Source organism: Notamacropus eugenii, chromosome 6, assembly GCF_028372415.1.
Source record: "Notamacropus eugenii isolate mMacEug1 chromosome 6, mMacEug1.pri_v2, whole genome shotgun sequence".
NCBI classification, from domain to species: Eukaryota; Metazoa; Chordata; class Mammalia; order Diprotodontia; family Macropodidae; genus Notamacropus; species Notamacropus eugenii.
The window spans coordinates 138,781,749-138,801,598 of NC_092877.1; the positions used below are offsets into that span (position 1 = coordinate 138,781,749).

Here is a 19,850-nt window from a genome sequence, read left to right on the forward strand (position 1 = left end):
ACTTACCTCCTATTCCTCATGTATGACATTCAGTCTCCTTTCTCTGCGTCTCTGTACTTCCCCCATGTCTAGAATGCTCTCTCTGCTCACTTCTCCCTCTTCAAACACCTTCAAAGTTCCTTTGTCTCAACTCAAATTGAGACATCCTGCAAAAAGTTATTTCCTCATCTCCCCATCCACTAATGTCTTCCACTTAAGGTTATTTGCCATCTACTCTGTATGTACCCCCTCTTCCTCAGTTTCCTTATCTGTAAAATGAGGATAATAATAGTATGTACTCCATAGGGTTATCATCAAATGAGTTATCATATGTGATCATGTAGTGCCAACTTTAAGATACTAGCTTTAAATACTACAAATGCCAACTATTCTTATGATAATTTTTATAATCTATACATGAATATTATCATATAATATTAGAAAAAATTCCATGAGGGTCATAACTGTATTTGCTATTTTTTTATATCTCCAGGACTTAATATAATTTCTTGTACATAGTAAGTACTTTAAAATTGATCATTGATTATTTATACTTTTATATATATGTATCTATGTATATGTATGTATGTGTGTATATAGATATGTGTGTATATATATGTATATATATATATATATATATATATGTATGTATGTATGTATGTATATATGTCTTTAGCCAGCAATGGAATTGCTGGGTCAAAAGCCATGAAGATATGCTTCTATAAAACTTTTCATTGGCCATATGTTGCAGACTGTTTATCCCTACCATGAGTCTGATCTTTCCCTTCCATGTTTGGGAGATAAGAAAAAGAGTAAGACATAGACTGTCTTCTAAGCAGTTTATAATCTGGCAGAATATAAATAGAAACAAATCCAACATGATACGAATTTAAACAGAAGTACATAGTATGCAAATAAAATACTGAGCTCTGAGGAAGAGAGAGGGAGTACTTTGAGCTTAAGGGTCAGAGAATTTAACAGAAATAAGCATTTATTAATTATCTACTTAGTGCAGAGAACTCTGTACCAGGAGGAGGGGAAGATACAAGGCATGGTACCAGCCCTCCTAGACTTTGAAGAGATAACATACACATGTCACTGTAATATTAAGAGTCTAGGGCTGGAGACTAGACCAGAGATTTTCTTGGTAGAAACAACTCCCTCTGCAGGAGTAAGCACCTGCCCCAGATCTTCCCTGGCTCTGCAATTTATAGTCTAGGAGAATAGCTCAGAGTAGCAAAGATTAAGTGACTTACTTGCTCCACTACTTGGAGTCACTATGTGGCAAAGGCAGAACTTGGGCCTAAATTTTCTTGGCTCTCTCTCCGTTACATCAGCAATCTATAATAATAAATGCTAAATCAGACAAGGGCAACAAAATGATGTCCTTTGTGGAATCTGAAGGATAAGGTTGAAGGGAGTAGGCAGAATTTAAAGTGGACCTTGAAGGGTGTTTAACATTTCAACAGACAAAAATAGGAGAGGGTAAATTGCAGGTATTGGGAGTGATAGCAGACGTTTACAAAGGTGGAAAGGGATGGGGTGATTTAGGAGAATAGTGAGAAGTCTAGTTTGGTTAAATTATGCAGAAAATAATGTAGGTGGAAAAGTAGATTGAAGCCAGATTATAAAAGACTTTGAATAAGCTCTCCTTCTGATTTTTCCAAAGCGCATTTGCCTGTTGTATAATGTTTTTATGTTATATTATATTATATAATGCTATATAATGTTTTTATCTGTGTTACTCCAATAGGTTCCATGAGTCCTTTGAGGGAAGATAAGGTCATTTTTCATTCTTTTGTCCCTAGGACATAGTACAGTAGCAACCTAGTAAGTGCTAAATAAATGCTTGTGGAATGGAATTGATTGAAAGATATTTAATTATTAGAATGTCTTTTAGGAGATCTATATCAGGCAATTCTGAGTTTAATCTGTCTCTTGTACATCAACATCCTTTGTAGTAGATGAAGTACGAGGAAAATCAGGAATGCCTAGTTTCAAATCCTGCTTCAGATACTCACTAGCCGTGTGACCTCAAGGAAATCACTCCATTTTTCTGAGTAGTTTCCTCATTTATAAAATGAAGGTGTCAAACCCCATGAACCCCGGAGCCCCTTCTGGCTCTCCTATGAGCCACTAGAGTGCCTGCTTGTTCCATAACTCAGTATTTTATATCCGAGGTATAAACATTAAATAAAAAGAAAAGAAAACAAAACAAAACATTACACCCACCTTCTTGGAGTTTACATTGCAAAACCGAAAATTAGGAGATTGAACATTGGCCATCCACAAGAGAGAAACAAATAATAAGTAAGCCTTTGAATACTGTTCCTTTGTTCCGGTGTTAATTTTAAATGATGATAGATGGAATGTGGCTCTTCAGGGAATTGGGGACAAAATCATTAGAGAGTTAGGAATTTCCCACAAATCACTGGGGGCAGACTTTGAGCTATTTTTGTCTACTAGGAGAATAAATGGGAATCTCTTATTTCCAAAAAAATGTAGAGATAAAGTTGCTTCAGGCAGGTGCCAGTTTGGAGTGGGTCTTTGGTATTTACAAAAATAGAATGTGAATAGTAGTTGTTTTCATTGTAGCAGAAAACTGAAAATAAAGAGGGGGCCTATCGGTTGGGGAATGGTCAAACAATTTAGGGGATATGGATATAATGGAATATCATTATTATTTAAGAAGTGATGAAGTGATGAAGTTCCTGAGAAATCTGAGAAAATTGGAATGGACTGATAGTGAATTGAACAGATTCAGGAGAGTAATAAAAATAGCTACCATTGATATAGCACCTATTATGTGCCAGCCACTGTGCTGAACTCTTTATAATTATATCATTTGATCCTCACAACAACCCTGGAAGTAGGTGCTATTATTAGATAATAATATTAGATAATAATAATAATTTCATAAATTTCATAAATGAGGAACATGAGGCAAACAGGGTCAAGTGACTAGTCCAGGTCACACAGCTAGTAAGTGTCTGAGACCAGATGTGAACTCAGGTCTTCTGGACCCAGCATTTTATCTACTGTACCACTTAGTTGCTCCAAATATATTTTATATATTTTTTTAAAATCCTAGTTGTATATAATAGAGATTCATGGTTTCACACATAGTGTTCCTTTTCTGTTCTATTATATATATACGGAAATATTCTCTTTTGGGAGGTGTTTGTTGAATTTGGAAGAAAAAGAATCACATAACCTATACCTTAGCAACCATACTGTAAAAAAACAACTTGGAAACATTTAAGAATACTGACCAATGCAGTGACCAACTACATATCCAGAACAATACTCTGTAATTAGAATCAGCTTACTATATTATATATAATACATAATCAGAACAAATAAGTTATGATAAAATTAAAAAATCTATAATAAGCAATGCTACCAGTTTCCCGACTGAGCGAACTCCAGGTAAATAATGAGATATATACATTTGAAATGTCAAATTGGGGATTTGCTTTTCTTTGTTCATGCCCATTTATTACAAGGATTGTGTTCTTTTTTTAATGAATAATGAGATTCGAGAAGAAGGGGGAGCCTTGTGATATCAATACCCCCACCCTAAAAAAAGAAAAACTACAGGGGGGCCACTGAAGCATTTTTAATGCAGAGATGAAAAGATTGTTCAAGGGGAAACAGACAAGCAAGAGAGCTTTGAACATTACATATTGAATTTATCTTATGCTCTTATCAACCGTGTGACCTTAGGCAAATCATTTAACCTATTTACCTCAGTTCCTCATCTATAAAATGGGAATAATAAAAGCACCTAGTTCCTAGGTCGTATTAAATGAAATAATTAAATTAAATGAAGACTAAATGAGACAATATTTCTAAGTGCTTAGTACGGTGCCGGGCATGTAGTAAGGGATATATATGTTGATTCCTCTCATTTTAGGTTTTGGGGACAATACAAAGGCTAGGGAAGTGGGGAGAAGGTATATTGTGCCCTGTGTGAAAGGACTAACTTTGGTGTGTCATCAAAAACAATTTGGTTATATTGGAAAGAATAGTGGAATAGGAATAAGGAGACCTGACTTCTACAGTATGCTGAGATCTTAAGTGTAAAGAGGGACTGGCCACTGAGTCCAATCGTAAAGATCAGGTTGTGTAATAGAAGTATTTTGGACAGATTTGGAGCATGAGCAAAATTTTCTGTTTCTGGTCTGTGAATGACTTGGTGAGGAAGAGCCTCTTTGATTGCCTATGGCTACATAGCTAGGAAAAGTGGTTGGGGTGAGCGCACTAGATGACCCAGAGCAACCGTCCTATCTCTTGGTAAGACTTCTTCCTGCCTGACTCTGTCATATAAGAGAAAAGAGCCTTGGGACCTCCCTCTGAGGCTATCATGTGACTTCTAAATATTAACCTTGGTCCTTGGGTTCATGTTTCTTCTTTTGTTTTTGATTTTAAAAAAAGACTAAAAATAGAAATCAGAGATTGTAAGTTTCAAGAAGTCAGGAGAGGCAACCACTTAAGGTTCAAGAGGGAAATCCATGATAGGCTTTGTGGCCAGCCCAGCTTTGAGGCTTAAAGAGATAACTCTTGGGACTGATCCAGCCTACCAGTAACTGAGATAAGGACTCATCCAGCAGTAATGCGACATTTGAGCGTGAACTTGGTGGGGCCAAAGTTATATGGAAGCTGTATTAAATTTGAGCCCACTCTTTCTGGTCACCACGGTTTTATAGAAGACAATGTTCTCCTACAGTTAGGGTAAAACGTTTGTACTACTGTGGTCTTGTTATATTTTCAGAGTAAATATTCCTTTTGTAAAAGGTAGTTGGTATTAATTGGCTAAATGGAATTGCAGTGCTAATCTCTAGTCCTAACAGTGGGGAAAATATACTTCATTGGGGACTTGAGCCTATAGTATTAGAGATATTCCAACCCCTCAGAGGCTCCTCCTGGAATCCTGAGGGGGAGAAGTAATCAGCCTAGGTTTCGTTGGGTGAAGCCAAAGAACATGTTAGTTACATAAGAAAGCCACCTGATCTCCCGGAATCTCAGTTATTTTCCCCATCTTTAAAATGAGGAGCTCAGAAGTACATTTAAAAAAATCTCCTATTTCTCCTTATTAGCCTTGGTTAAGATGAAAATTGACTAAATTTCTTTTTCATATGATTTCATTTTCTGTGAGTACTGAAAAATACATTTGTTAGACCTCTGGAGAACTCATAGAAAGAATTATGCTGATATCTTTACATGACTTTTATAAAGAAAATGACCAAGTGACTCAGGAGATGCCAGGACCTCTTCAGCGTGGGGGCAGCAGCAGCCATGAACTGTGGTGTCTGTGGAGGAGATGAAGTTGGGGCTCTTGTTCTTGACATTGGCTCCTATACAGTGAGAGCTGGATATGCTGGTGAGGACTGCCCAAAGCTTGATTTTCCCACCACTATTGGTGGGGTATTTGAAAGGGATGATGGGAGCATGTTGATGGAGATCGATAGTGATAAAGGCAAACAAGGAAGTCCCATATACTACATAGATACCAATGCATTGCTTGTTCTAAGGGAGAATATGGAGGCAATATCGCCTTTAAAGAATGGAATGATTGAAGATTGGGACAGCTTCCAAGCCATGTTTTTTAGAATTACAGTTATTTTCAACTTTATCTTAATGGTGAGAAAAAATCCTCTTCCAATTACTCTAAAAACAATCTATCTAGTTAGTATCATCTTAACATAACCTTAGTATTCACTATTTTAAATTCTAAGTGGTGAATTACAATTTGGGGGGATGTGTTATCTGATTATTTCCTAAATGTTTGTGGAAGAAGGCTTGGAGTTGTTTCCAAGCATCGATTTGGGCCATGGAGTGAGCCCTAAATTCTTCTCCTGAGATTATATGTTTGCCAAAAAGAACTGCTAAAGGAAACCAGGCACACAGGGAAATATGGGGACTCAATAGAGTGTCCTGTTTTAGGGTAGCAGATAATCTTGAGTTTTTTCTTCCCATTGGCTCGTACCAATTTGGCAGCTTCACCGGCATAGAATTCAGTTTTCAAATTGTGGTCATCCAAACCAACAAGAAACAAGAAGCAACTCTCAGCCTTCTCAATTGGAATTAAGTTTTTTCAGTTTGGTTCCTCCAAAGGATTGCTGAGAGCATCAATGATGTCTGAAAAACCATCTTCAGTCATCTTGATACTTTTGAGGTCACTCTTCAATGGAGGAATGGTCATACCCTTGTAGTGTTGCACACACCCTACATTTGCCACTGAGCCATCGATGATGACAGTGGCTGTGATGTCCTTCAAATGGGAGGCCATGGAGAGGCAGAGATCACCCCCTTTAGAAAATGCAAGCAGCCCAACTCCTGGACCCTTTACCTGAGAAAGTCAGAAAGTCAGATAGGGAACGAGAATAATGTTAAGAGTAACAAAATGGGGCAGGCAGATGGTGCAGTGGATAGAGAACCAGCCTTGAAGTCAGGAGGACCTGAGTTCAAATATGACAACAGACACTTAACACTTACTAGGCGGGTGGTCCTGGGCAAGTTATCTAACCTTGAATGCCTCAAAAAACAAAAGCACAAGAAACTTAACAATACATTTACTTTTTCCCTAACAGTTCTTTTGGGACCTTACGGAGTTTTGTAGCAACCTCTCCTCATATCAACATGACATGTAAAGCTCATGTTATAGTATATTCATTAAGACACTATATTAGAAATATTATGATATCAATTTTTGAGATAGGAAACTGAGGATAAATATTTGCCCACAATCACAGTTACTTAAAATTCAAGAAAGTTAGATAGTAGAACAGATTGAGCCCTGGAACTTCTACAGTTAGGAAGACCTGAGTTCAAATCCTGCTTCAGACACTTACCAGACATGTGACCCTAAACAAGTCACTTTAACCTCTGTTGGCCTCAGTTGTCTCAACTGTAAATTAGGGATAATAAGAGCAAAGGGTTGTTGTGAGGATCAAATCAGAAAATATTTACAAAGCACTCAGCCTGATTCCTAGTACAGAGTAGGCATGTAATAAATCCTTTCTTCCTTCTGGTTCAAAGCAACTCACATACTTATGGTGGAGAACTGATTACGTATTTTAATTGAGGCCTTTTGGAGAAAACTCTCCCTTTACCTATTTTCCAACCTATTAATGACTCTACTAAGGAGACTTATAGGCTGATGGTTAATATAATTTGGAGCAGGTAGACATTGTGCATACCTCAAGTCCCTCCTCACTGATATTTTTCCTTGGATCCTGGATTCGAAAAGATGTCCACTCTCACTCCTTTTTCAAATAAGTAAACTGCAGATCAGGGAGGTTAAAAATCTGCCTCTTACAAAGGCCACACAGATAAACATTATCAGAGGGAATTTGCATTTCTCTCAGTTTTCTCTTTAAAAACAAGAGAGGGAGTAGCCAGTGTTAAACTACCTTTTGGAAGTAGGGAAAAATTTCAAAGCAAAATAGGAATCTAAATAGCAAAGTTGATAGAACGCCTGTCCTGGAGTCAGGGAGACTCCTCTTCCTGAGTTCAAATCTGGCCTCAGAAGCTTATTAACTGTGACCCTGGACAAGTAACTTAATCCTGTTTGCCTCAGTTTCCTCATGTATAAAATAGACTGGAGAAGGAAATAGCAAACTCCACTTCCCAATAAATACTTAAATAGGAGTTTTCATTCCTGGGACAATTTCTAAAAATGAAATGCAATCAGGGAAAGAATCTACCCCCAGAATCAAAGAAATCAAAGCAAAGAGAAGTCATAAAATGAGAAGACAACCTGGGAGTGGTTCTTCAGGTACTGGACAGCCTCTTCAAAGTATTCCAGATGAAGTTCTTCTATGTCTTTGGGGAGGTCCTCAGTGGTATAGTATGCCATGGTCAATACAACAAAGCCATGTCCAGCCAGCAGGCTGGCTCTATATTCAAACAGGCCACCTCCAATTCCAAAGAGGTCTATGATCCCTGGGAAGGGCCCTGAACCTATAAGAAACTCAAAGTCATAAAGCATTCCCTTTAAAGTCTTCCCTCTGAATTCTGAGGATAATCAAGTTGTTTGCTCTTAGATGACATATTCTGAGACACCATAAGACTCCTTGTTCACTACTGCATCTGCATTGAAAACAATACAACTGGTTACATCTATACCTTGTGAAATTTTAAAACACCTCAATAACTAGAAAATGAAAAGCTAACATTTATCCTGTTTTTACTAGCTGTCAGATGATGTTCTAAACATTTGTTCCTCACAACAGTCCTGTGAAGTAGGTGCTATTACCATCACCTTCATCTTACAGTTGAGGAAACTGAGGCATCAAAGTGACCTCCTTACAGTCATAAAACCAGTGTCTTGTTTCAAATGAAATTTAACAAAAGGGGGAATTGAGGCAGATCTCTGAACAAGTTGTATTTATTAGCAGAGACATGTTACCTGTCAATAAATGAGCCAAGGGCTGGCCTCCATTAACGCCACAGACCTCTAACAAGAGCACAGTTTACATTATAGAGATTTGGGGGAGATGCTCATCTTTCATTCCCCAAGAGAATCAATGACGTCAGGAGGGTGATATTTTCATTTGCTTGTGAATTAGATTTAAGTGAGGTAAAACTCAGCAAAGTCATCAGTCTTACTTTCTCCTCCAGAGTCATGGAAGTCCAGGGGCAAGACAAGAGTCAAGGCGACTTGCAACTGCCTGGGATGCGGGGGCAATTTTTGATATTGGAAGGAAGGGCACTCGCCTGAGGCAAAAGCTCCCTTCCTCCAAGGCTGCATGCCCTGAGGGCACAGCCCTATTTGCCCAACCCCACTTGTATGTCTCCTCCCAAGAGTTTTTGGAAGTGTAGAACCAAGAAGATAAAAAGGTAGATGACATGGAATTAAGGGCATCATGACTAGTTACAGAGCTGAGACATAGGGACGAACGTGATTGGTGGGAAATTTGGTAATGGGTATAGCAATAGCCCCTCTGTTTCTCTCCTGAGTCTAAGAAGCACTCTTTGTTTGAATCTAAGTGTCAGATAGTGGCCCAGACTTTTGACAGCAAGCTGGACATCCTTGAAAGATAGCTTCATGGAGTAAAGATATATATCAGGCTCAAAATGCCTTCCTTTTTACATGACCAATTCTTCATTTAATTTTTTTTTATTTTTCAAAGAACTAGGAAAATTTACTTTTTGTCCAGTGCAGTTTGCATTTTTGATTTCTTGAAATACAGTTCTGAAAAGATAGGTTTTGAAAAAGCCCATTTTCTTTTACATAGAACTGTTAGACAATACCTTTCAACCCACATTGCTCTGGCTTTCATTGAGTGACCAATAATAAAAATTGAAAAGTCTGTGTGTCTCGTTGTTTGTTTGTTTGTTTTTTGTTTTTCATTTTTAACACAGTTCATATCACATAACACAATTCCAACTTTTGGTCAGGTGACATTTCTTTTAAAACATTTACAATATAGACTGCAAATGAATTTTTTTTAACATTAATCAACTAAGACACAAATAATAACTATAAATGCTAACTTCATAAACCCTTGACCTAATTGTCTCCACACTATTACTAAGAGTAAAAGGACCCTAACTTATTGTTGTTGGTCTAAAGTCCTAAGCCTAATAGCTTAATTTTAGACTTGATCTCGGATGTTCCCCTACCAACAATCTATAATATAATAGATCTGATATTAAGCTTACAAACCTTTTGAATATAGGAAATTGCCACCAAGAGTAGGGACATTGCAGGGATACAATATCTCCCCAGCTTCATGTCAGTTCCAGGCAGGAGTAGATTGTCAACTTGCATTCAGTGAGGCTTAGAGTCTGCCAGGGGTGAGTGGAGAAATTGAGTCAAGAGAATCCTACTTCAGCCCAGGCTGAACAGCTACTCTCCCACCCTTCCCATGAGATCACCTTTTTCAGTTCATACCAGCATCTCACAGGCTTACTGGCATCATGGATTGGAGGCTCAGACCACGTTTGTTGCTATCCTTACCTGGAGTTAGCCTCAGAAGAAGAGTCACCTAATAATCCCTTACCATCTTAAAATAGCAAGTTCCAATAACCAGGTTTCAGATATGATTATAATTTCAAATTGGCTAAGGAACATCTTTTGAGGCAAGTCTTAAGTGGCTTACATGCCTTTCTATACCTGTTCTAGTTCTTGCTTAAATAACAATCATAAAATGAAATTTACCATTAAAACCATAGCTTTTCCATCAATGCCAATTTTTACCCTAAGTTACCTGCCTCTAGGAGACTTAGACTAAAATTCATTTCCCCAAACTAAGGATGTCTCTGATTTAGTCTCAGTAACTAATTCAGTCAATTATTTTAATACTGATTGCTTTTACATCATTTTGTAACATGTCCAATTTTTCTCCCCCTCTCTCCCCTCCTCCCACCCCCTAATACCTTGTATTCTGATTACCCTTTCTCTCGGTGAGACCTCCCTTCTATCACACCCCACCCTTCCCTTTTCCCCATCTTCTCTCTTTTCTTGTAGGGCAAGATAAATTTCCATGCCCCTTTACCTGTGTTTCTTATTTCTCAATTATATGCAATAATAATTCTCAACATTCATTTTTAATACTTTGAATTCTACCTTCTTTCCCTTCCTCCCTCCCTCCCCATCACCACTGAGAAGGAAAGCAATTCAATACAGCCTGCATATGTGTTGTTTTGTAAAGACTTCTATAATAATAATGTTGTATAATACTAACTATATTGCCCTCTATCCTACTCTATCCCCCTTTATTTTTTTATTCCTTCATTTGACCTTGTCCCTTCCCAAAAGTGTTTATTTCTAGTTACTCCCTTCTCCCATTTGCCCTCCCTTCTACCATTCCCCTCAACCCACTTGTCACCTCCTCCTCTACTTTCTGTAGTATAAGATAGATTTTCATACCAAATTTAGTGAGCATGTTATTCCCTCTTTAAACCATATGAAGAGAGAGTAGCTTCACATTCCCCCTCTCCCCTTCTCCCTTTTCTCCTGCATTGAACAAGATTTTTCTTGATCTTTTTTATGATTCATTCCTGCCCCATTCCATTTCTCCCTTTCTCCTTCCAGTATTTTCTTCCCTCACCCCTTAATTTTAATTTTATATCTTTTTTTTTGTGGATATCATCTTTTCTGATTCAACATAGCCTGTATTCTCTGTCTATGTGTGTGTGTATAATCCTTCCACCTAGCCAAATACTGAGAAAAGTCTCAAGAGTTATAAATATTTTCTTTCCAAGTAGGAATATAAACAGTTCAGCTTTAGAAAGCCTTTTATGAGTCCTCTTTCCTGCTTACCTTTGCATGCTTCTCTTGATTATTGTGTTTGAAATTCAAATTTTCTATATAGTTCTGGTCTTTTCAACATGAATGCTTGAAAGTTCTCTATATCATTGAATGATCATTTATTCCCTTGAAGTATTATACTCAGTTTTACTAGGTAGGTGATTCTTGGTTTTAATCCTAGTTCCTTTGACTTCTGGAATATCCTATTCCAAGTCCTTCAGTCCCTTAATGCTGAAGCTGCCAGATCCTGTGTTATCCTGATTGTATTTTCATAATACTAGAATTGTTTCTTTCTAGCTGCTTGCAGTATTTTCTCCTTGACCTTGGAACTTTGAAATTTGGCCACAATATTCCTAGGAGTATCCCTTTTTGGGTCTCTTTCAGGAAGTGATGAGTAGATTCTTTCAATATTTACTTTGCCCTCTGGTTCTAGAATATCAGGACAGTTTTCCTCAATAATTTCATTGAAGATAATGTCTAAGCTCTTTTTTTGATCATGGCTTTCAGGTAGTCCCATAATATTTAAATTGTCTCTTCTGGATCTATTTTCCAGATCAGTTGTTTTTCCAATGAGATGTTTCACATTGTCTTCTATTTTTTCAAACTTTTGGTTTTGTTTTCTAACTGCTTGGTTTATCTCATATTCATTCATTTCCCTCATCTCAATTCTCTCTTTCAGAGAACTATTTTGTTCTGTGAGCTTTTGAACTTTTTCCTCCATTTGGCTAATTCTGCTTTTTAATGCCTCCTTCTCCTCATTGGCTTTTTAACCTCTTTTTCCAATTGAGTTAGCCTCTTTTTAAAACTGTTATTTTCCTCAACATTTTTTGGTTCTCCTTTAGCAAGATACTAACTCACTTTTCAAGCTCTTCTATTGCTTGAGCCCAGTTTAAGTTCACTTTGGTGGCCCTGGAGGCAGGAGCCTTGACTTCCTGTGATAGTATGCCATGTTCTTCCTCATTTGAAAGGATGGAAGGAGACACCTCTTCACCAAGAAAGTAATCTTCTATGGTCTTATTTTTTTCCCCTTTTTTGGGCATTTTCCCAGCCAGTTACTTGACTTCTGAATCCTTTGTTAAGAGATTAGACTCAGCTGCTTGGTTCCCCTGTGCTTTGGGTGGTGGCAGGGCTGTCACTCAGGGCTGGGGTTTAGATCAGCTGCTCCCTACCACCAGAGGCTTTAAGCTGAGCTGACTGAACAATGGATCCAGGTTGTTTTGTGGCCTCTGAGCTGCCTATGGTCTGCTGCCTTGGCCTCTGCTGTCCCCTGGGGCTATTGCTGGAGAAACCCCCATCCCTCTCACCCACCTGGGAAAGCCCTCCCCCATTGACCTTTGGAGCTTTCTTTGTTGCTTGTGGGTTGAAGTGCCTGGGATCTGCCTGGAGGTCTGTTCAGGTCCTGTTCCTCCCTGTGCCATGTGGCCAGGGCTGTGCTCTGCTCAGCTCAACATCCCATGAGACAGACCTTTCTTTTCAGCCTTTTGGCCTTCTGGGTTACCTTTGGCTGGAAACCTCTTTGGCTCTGTTGTTCTGTGTCTTCTGCTGCTCTAGACTTTGTTGAGAGTCCTTTTTACAGGTATTTTGTGGGCTGTGGGGGAAGCACTAGAGTATATGCATCTTTCTACCCTGCCATCTTGGCTCTGCCCCCTTCCAAGCCATTTTGGATCATGCTTACAAGATGCATGTCAAATCAAAAGTCAGTCTGCACCCTTTTCTAAAGTGAGAAGCACCATGGAATATCAGAGCAAAAAGAAAGAAAATGACAGAGTTGATGTTTGAACACTACAACATCCCAGCATTCTTCCTTTGTAACACTGCAGCTCTTACTGCTTTTGCTAATGGTTGTTCCACAGGGCTAATTTTGAATAGTGGGGCCACACACACTACTGCAATTCCAGTCCAAAATGGATACATCACTCAGCAAAGCATTGTGAAGTCACCTCTTGCAAGAGACTTTATTACCATGCAGTGCAGAGAACTGTTCCAAAAAATGAATGTAGAATTGATCCCACCATTCATGATAGCATCAAAGGAAGCCATTTATGTAGGATCCCCAGCAAATTGGAAGAGAAAAGAAAAGTTGCCACAGATTATGAGGTCTTGGCACAATTACCTGTGTAATTGTGTGATCCAAGATTTTCAAGTTTCTGTGTTCCAAGTTTCAGATTCAACTTATGATTAACAAATGACTGCATAGATGCCAACAGTACACTATGAATTCCCAATGTTTACAAATGTGGCTTTGGTGCTGAGCACTTCAAGATTCCTGAAGGTTTATTTGACCCGTCTAATATGAAGGGGTTATCAGGTAACACAATGTTGGGCATCAGTCATGTTGTAACCAAAAGCATTGGAATGTGTGACATTGACATTAGACCAGGATTTTATATCAGTGTCATAGTGGCAGGAGGAAATACTCTGATACAGAATTTCACTGATAGATTGAATCAGGAGCTGTCAAGGAAGACACCGCCCAGCATAACATTGAAGTTGGTTGCAAATAACACAACTATGGAACGATGATTTAGTTGATAAATTTAGTTCATAAATAGTGGCTCAATTCTAGCTTCTCTGGGTACCTTTCAACAGATGTGGATTTCTAAACAAGAGTATGAAGGAGGCAAACAATGTGGAGAAAGGAAATGCCCTTGAAACAAGTTCAGAAAAAAAAACAAAACAACAAACTGTGGCCTTCCCTATGATCCCTTGTATTTCATAGCTTTAGTATAATCAGGAACAAAAATGAACGTCTTTTGCAGAGTGTTTATACGTTTTTGATACCTCAATTTCCATTTAACAAATTTTAAAGCCTTTACCTGGTCATATAGCTTAAAATGAGTTTTTGCCTTCCTTGTAAAGCAATAACTCCTATAAGCATTTTGTAATTTTTGTATGAATATCAATTTTCTCTAAATATTTTCCTTTTAGTAAACTGCTTTTCAACCCTCTGGTTAGCAAACTGCTTTTCAAATGATTGGTAGACTTGATTTTTACTGACTAGTAAAACTTACTGCCTATACTTTTACCCTCCTACTTACAAAACTAAATAATAAAGATTATATAAAAATATAAAAAATAAATTTTTTTATACTATAAAAAATAAAAAAAAGAAAATGACCAAGTGATGGGTGTGGTTTTGCATATTTAATAAAATTAGTCTGCATTCTCTATATGTGAACAGGTCTCCTTTTATTCTACTTTGCTCCTACAGCTCTTCTAAGAGGGCCAACAAATAACACGCTTCTTTTCTTACATAACCAGAAGTGACCCCATGATCATTCAGAGATTACTCATCTCTATTTTGCATAGCACAAAAACCAAAATGGATATTTTAGCTACCTTAATCATGAAAATGTAGAAGACTGACTGGAATGCTGACGGAAGCCTGATGGTCAAGAGCGCAGAGGTGATCACATCCATCTTTAGGACACCTATCATATGTCATCTTGCTTTCACTGTTTTAATGGTATTACCTAAAAATATAAGGCTCCTGAATACAAGTCAAGGCATCTTTACAATTAAAAAGTCTTCAAATAATCAGGAGAGACAGCGTGGGGTAGTAGAAGCCAGGATGGACCTGAATTTAAGTATTATCTTTGATATATGCACTAGATGTGTTCTCTGAGAGGCAATTTTTTTTAATGGTTGATTTGTGTCTTGGACATCCATGGCATTGTTTATGCAGAATTCATCCTACGTGATTATTCGGCCCATTGGACTTGTTATACGTAAATTCCAAAGCTTCTTAGTTGCCCTGTACAATTAGGCAATTCTTTAAGGTTATAATTTGCAGAGAAGGTGCCAACTTACGTTGAAAGAAGTAGTCCCCATCATCTGGGAGTTTCTTACATCAGTGAAATCATTGGTTAAGTCTCTGTTGCATTTCCTCAAACAAACAAATGGATAAATACATTAAAATGAAGTGCTGTGCCGCAGTCCTTATTTTTGGGAGGCTAGGGTTCTATATAGCATGTGCATAGGAAATACTTATTAATAATGTTTGGCAAATGAAGTACAAAATTCAAGCCAGCTCATTTTCATTTGGAACTTGAGGAATGAAGGGAGCTTTTGCAGTGTGTACCAGTACCCACATATATATCTCTACATAAAAGTAAGGATGCTTCAGTCAGTGCAAAGGCAAACAGCTGTTTATCTGTTTTCTTTGAGTTTTATTTTCTTTTTACATGGCCATTCTGTCAGTATGGGGCTTCATAAAGCTGTAGGATATTGATAGGGAACTACCGAGTCCATGTGCTTTGGAACACAACCCAATGATTTCCGAGCTCAATAACGTTATTTTATGATAGCTGGAGGGAAATCATGAATTGGAGTGTTGGAGGCAAAGGGGCTAATGTGTGCAGCTCTTTGTCCAGAAGCCCGTCATTGCTTGTGTTTTATGTTTCTCAACTCCTGAATGAATACCATATTATTGTTTTCATTTTTTTTTGTTTGAACATGAGATCCATATCAGATGGCTCTACTGTCGAAAACTTGATAGAAAGGCTTATTGTAAGAATTCCTGCATTGAGATTGCTTTATTTCCTGGCTATAAACCAAAAAAAAAATCTCACAAAATCTGATTGGATATCATCTTTCCATGATACCACCCATCCTCTTATACTAAAACAGCAACACTGAAACTTCATGATATATTTTTTTCCTCAGAACAATTCTTTGCCCTCGCCAGATCTTAATGCTCTGTTCCTTCATGTCTTTAGCAATACTTACTAAAGGCATGTTGCAGCCAGTGACAGTGAATAGAATGTTAGATTTAAAATCGACAAAGTCCAATGTAACTCCAAGGGGCTCCTTACCACCAAATATGACTTTCAGTATGTCATGTGACTTTTCAGAGGTAGGGGTGGAGGGTGGAGGGAAGAAAAAAAAATAAATTTGCATGATATACATGATATATATTTAAAAGGAATATCAAGTTATATATAGTAGATTTGCAGTTGCATGTGCAATTATTTTTTAAAAAATATATACTATGTTGTGGAAATGCTTGTTTTATTCCCTAACTTAAAATTAAATAAATTTTTAAAAAAGAAGGGAGGGTTAGGATTGATGTTCTTGACTGAACTTTTCAGCTTCAAGCCTCATAATTATATTTTCTTTCCTATAGGCCATTTCTTTCACTTGTATTCCCAGAGATCCCCTGAATCAGACAGTCTCCTGGCCCTGTTTCATCTTAGAGAGAAAGTGAAACCATCCCAGTCTATATTTGTCTTTCAGTTTCATGTTTATACTAGGTTTTTTTTTCTTTGACTGGTATAATATTTGATATATAAAACATTTATTAAGAGATTTCTTTGTGTCAGGCACATAGTAATTCAGGGAATCAAATGTTATCCCCATTCTGTAATTCATTCTCTTTCCCCTTCTACTACAACCTGTTGCACCTTATAAATCATCTCATACTCTGTGTGTACTCCTTAAAGATGAATTTCATTCAATTTTTAATTTTGATTGAATTTACTTTAAATAAGTACATTGATTTCCATTGCCTTTATTTTTATGAGCTGGTACAAACTTTCCTATTGTTCCTTACCAAAGGTACTAACTTTGTGTTTCGTAGAATTTCCCTTCTTTCACCCTCCCCACATTGCTGGTTGCACTGTCCGTGATGGTCTGCCCCCAACTGGACTCATTTCTTCATGCTCTTCTACCTACCTTACTACCACCACTTACTTATCCTAAGGCAGGGGCGAAATGCCAGACCTGTCACCGTCATCACCATCATCATCATCATCATCTCCTCCACCACTGCCATATAATTCTGCACATCATCACTATTCCCTATAGACCGGGGTGGGGAACCTGCAGCCTCAAAGTTTCACAGAACAAATCCTTTTTGTAAGGGATTTTGTTCTGTGAAGTTTGGATTCAGTCAAAGGGCTGCACTTGAGGATCTAGACGGATACATATGGTCACAAAGCTACAAGTTCCCCACCCCTGGATAGATTTCTGCATCCAACTGCTCAACAAGAGTCAGAGGAGACCTTTCTGACTCTTTGCTGTTCAGGTTCCCCAGGTTCCAGCCCAATGCCATGACACATAGTATATACTTAATCAAGGTACCTTAAATGAGTTCTTCCATATTTCACTTATTTGTTCACTGGTTCAATCAGTGTTCCTGGACAGGACTTGCCATCTGCTGTCATGATGCCTTCACATAGGTTGTCTGCTAGACCTTCAACCCTCTCTCTCTTCACCTCTACCTATTAAAATCCTAGCTTCCTTTAACACTCAGCTCAAGGGCCCCCTTCCTCAATTAGGAAGCCTATATTAGGTATTCATACTTCTCTGAAAAATTATGGCACCTGGGTGGCTCAGCTGATACAGAACTGGGTCTGGAGTCAGGAAGCCCTGAGTTCAATTCTTGCCTTGGATACTAACTGACTGTGTGACCCTGGCCTAGTCATTTAACCTCTTGATGCACTGGAGGAGAAAATGGCAAATCACTCTACTATATTTGCCAAGAAAACCCCATACAGGGTCACAAAGAGTTGAAAACAAACGAACAATACTTCTCTCCAAAATTACTTTGATTTTTTTTTTGTTTCAGTTTAGACACAGTTGCCTGTTTTATCTTATTTCCCCAGTTGAGAATATAAACTCCCTAAAACTTGAGACTATTTCCTTTGTTTGTCTTTTTATCCCCAGGAGTTAATTAGTGCCTGGTGCATAGTAGTCATTTAAGTAGGATTGAATTTTACTCTTTCCCTAGAACATTTTTTGGCCCCTTCCCTGGTAAGATATAAAACCTTTCAAAATTTTAATAATATGATATGATATAATATGATATACAATATACTTATAGTATATTTAGTATCTTAATATATTTTCTTATATTTAATATATTTATCTAACTTTTATATATAATTTTAATAATTTGTTTATATAATATTATATATGATATATGTATGTACACACAAACACACACACTCCCACACACACTCCTTGAGAGATGGAGAATAAAAAGAAACCCATAAGCTTAATTAGTCCATAGCTGGGGTGGGAAACCTGTAGCCTAGAGGCCATATGTGGCCCTCTAGGTCCTTAAGTGCTGCCCTTTGACTGAATCCAAACTTTTATTAAAGGATTTGTTCTTTGAAGTGTGGATTCAAAGGGCAGCACTTAAGGACCTAGAGGGCCACATATGGCCTTGAGGCTGCAGGTTCCCCATCTCTGGTCTATAGGGTCTTAAAAAGATCAAACTTTCCCATAGCAAAAAAGAGATGGCACAATACCTATACCCTCTACATTCTTATTGTTAGACAAACGTGGTTAAGCCCATTCTTTGTCTTTAATGGCTGAAGGAAGTTCAGATGTTGGAATGTTATAAATGAGAGGAAAATTTCAAAACCTCTTGATTTCTAATTAATTGTGTTGTTTACTTGAAGAACATATTTTTTTCTTATTCAGTAATGGGTGCCCAAGGGGGTGTAAGTGAAACAAATAGATTGGTTTCATTACCCCTCTTTTCATCTAATTTTATACGGGGTTGGTTGTTTGTAATTGAGATAGAAGTAGTTTCCCAAGAAGTAATTCCTCTTTATAGCCTCTTTCCCCTATTGCAGATCTTTTCCCTTTTCTTCACCTTACTTTTGCACTGTGCTGTAAGTACATGACAAGCTTTGTTAATCATTAATTGGTTTGACTATGTGGTTGGTTGTTAGTGAAGAAATTCTGTCCTTCCCATTGATTTTGATCAATGTGTCATTGAGCCACTGAGCCAAGAGTTTCCTTGGGAGCATCCTATAGACTAAGTAGACTAATCATTTCAATTTAATTCAATAATCACTCAGCTGGTTACATGGAATATGGTTTGATCTGCTGAATGACTAAATCTACAGTGGAATGAGGATTTTCTAAACGAAATTTTTTTGTGTACCACATCAAGATTCATTAATTTGGGACCCTCTAACATAGAATTGTTTGGTCATTCTACTGAGCAGAAACTGGATTTTTTTCTACTTGTATGAATTTGTTTGGAATTCTTGAGTAAGAGTTAACGCTTATACTTTTGCAAGTGAAAAATTTTATATTTTTTCCCAATTACATGTAAAATATTTTTAACATTCATTTTTGAACTCTAATCCTTTTGAAAGAGTTATTATTCCTTCAATATAGGTGTTCCCTCCACTGACCAAGGGGACAATCCTTTGATGCCATCTTATTCTGTGTGATACTCTCAGGCTTTCCATATATTTCCCCACAAGTTGCAACACAAAATTTAACATGAAACAAAACACATTTAAATAGATGTGTTCCCATGCTGATGATTAACATCTCACTTCATCTTAACACATCTTTCTTTATAGAGATACTCCAAATCCCTCACCCCACCCTACTCCAAATGTTTTCAAAGAGAAGATGGGCCATGGAAAATATAGCCCACATTGTGTTGCTTCAGACTCATAAAGAGTCAGCTCTTCATTTTATATGTAAAGCATGGCTAGGGAAACGATGCATAATTGAAATTCCTAGATAATACAAATAATTGATTTTAGGGTGCAAATTTAGTTTTCTCTTCCATCAAGAGAAGGTGCTTAAGTTCTCCTGACTTTTTAAAATAGAAAGAGCTAGCACAGTTGTTAGCTTCTGT

The 19,850-nt window shown here is 37.6% G+C and overlaps 1 protein-coding gene and 2 pseudogenes across 8 annotated transcripts in view; 2 read left to right on the forward strand and 1 right to left on the reverse strand.

Annotated features, from left to right (window-relative positions):
* Window positions 1–19,850, forward strand: part of IL15 (interleukin 15) — a 172,925-nt gene that overhangs the window by 119,179 nt on the left and 33,896 nt on the right. The gene's annotated exons all lie outside the window — the stretch shown is intronic.
* On the forward strand, window positions 617–17,979 carry LOC140511883 (actin-like protein 6A; annotated as a pseudogene).
* On the reverse strand, window positions 5,725–7,840 carry LOC140510821 (acyl-coenzyme A thioesterase 1-like; annotated as a pseudogene).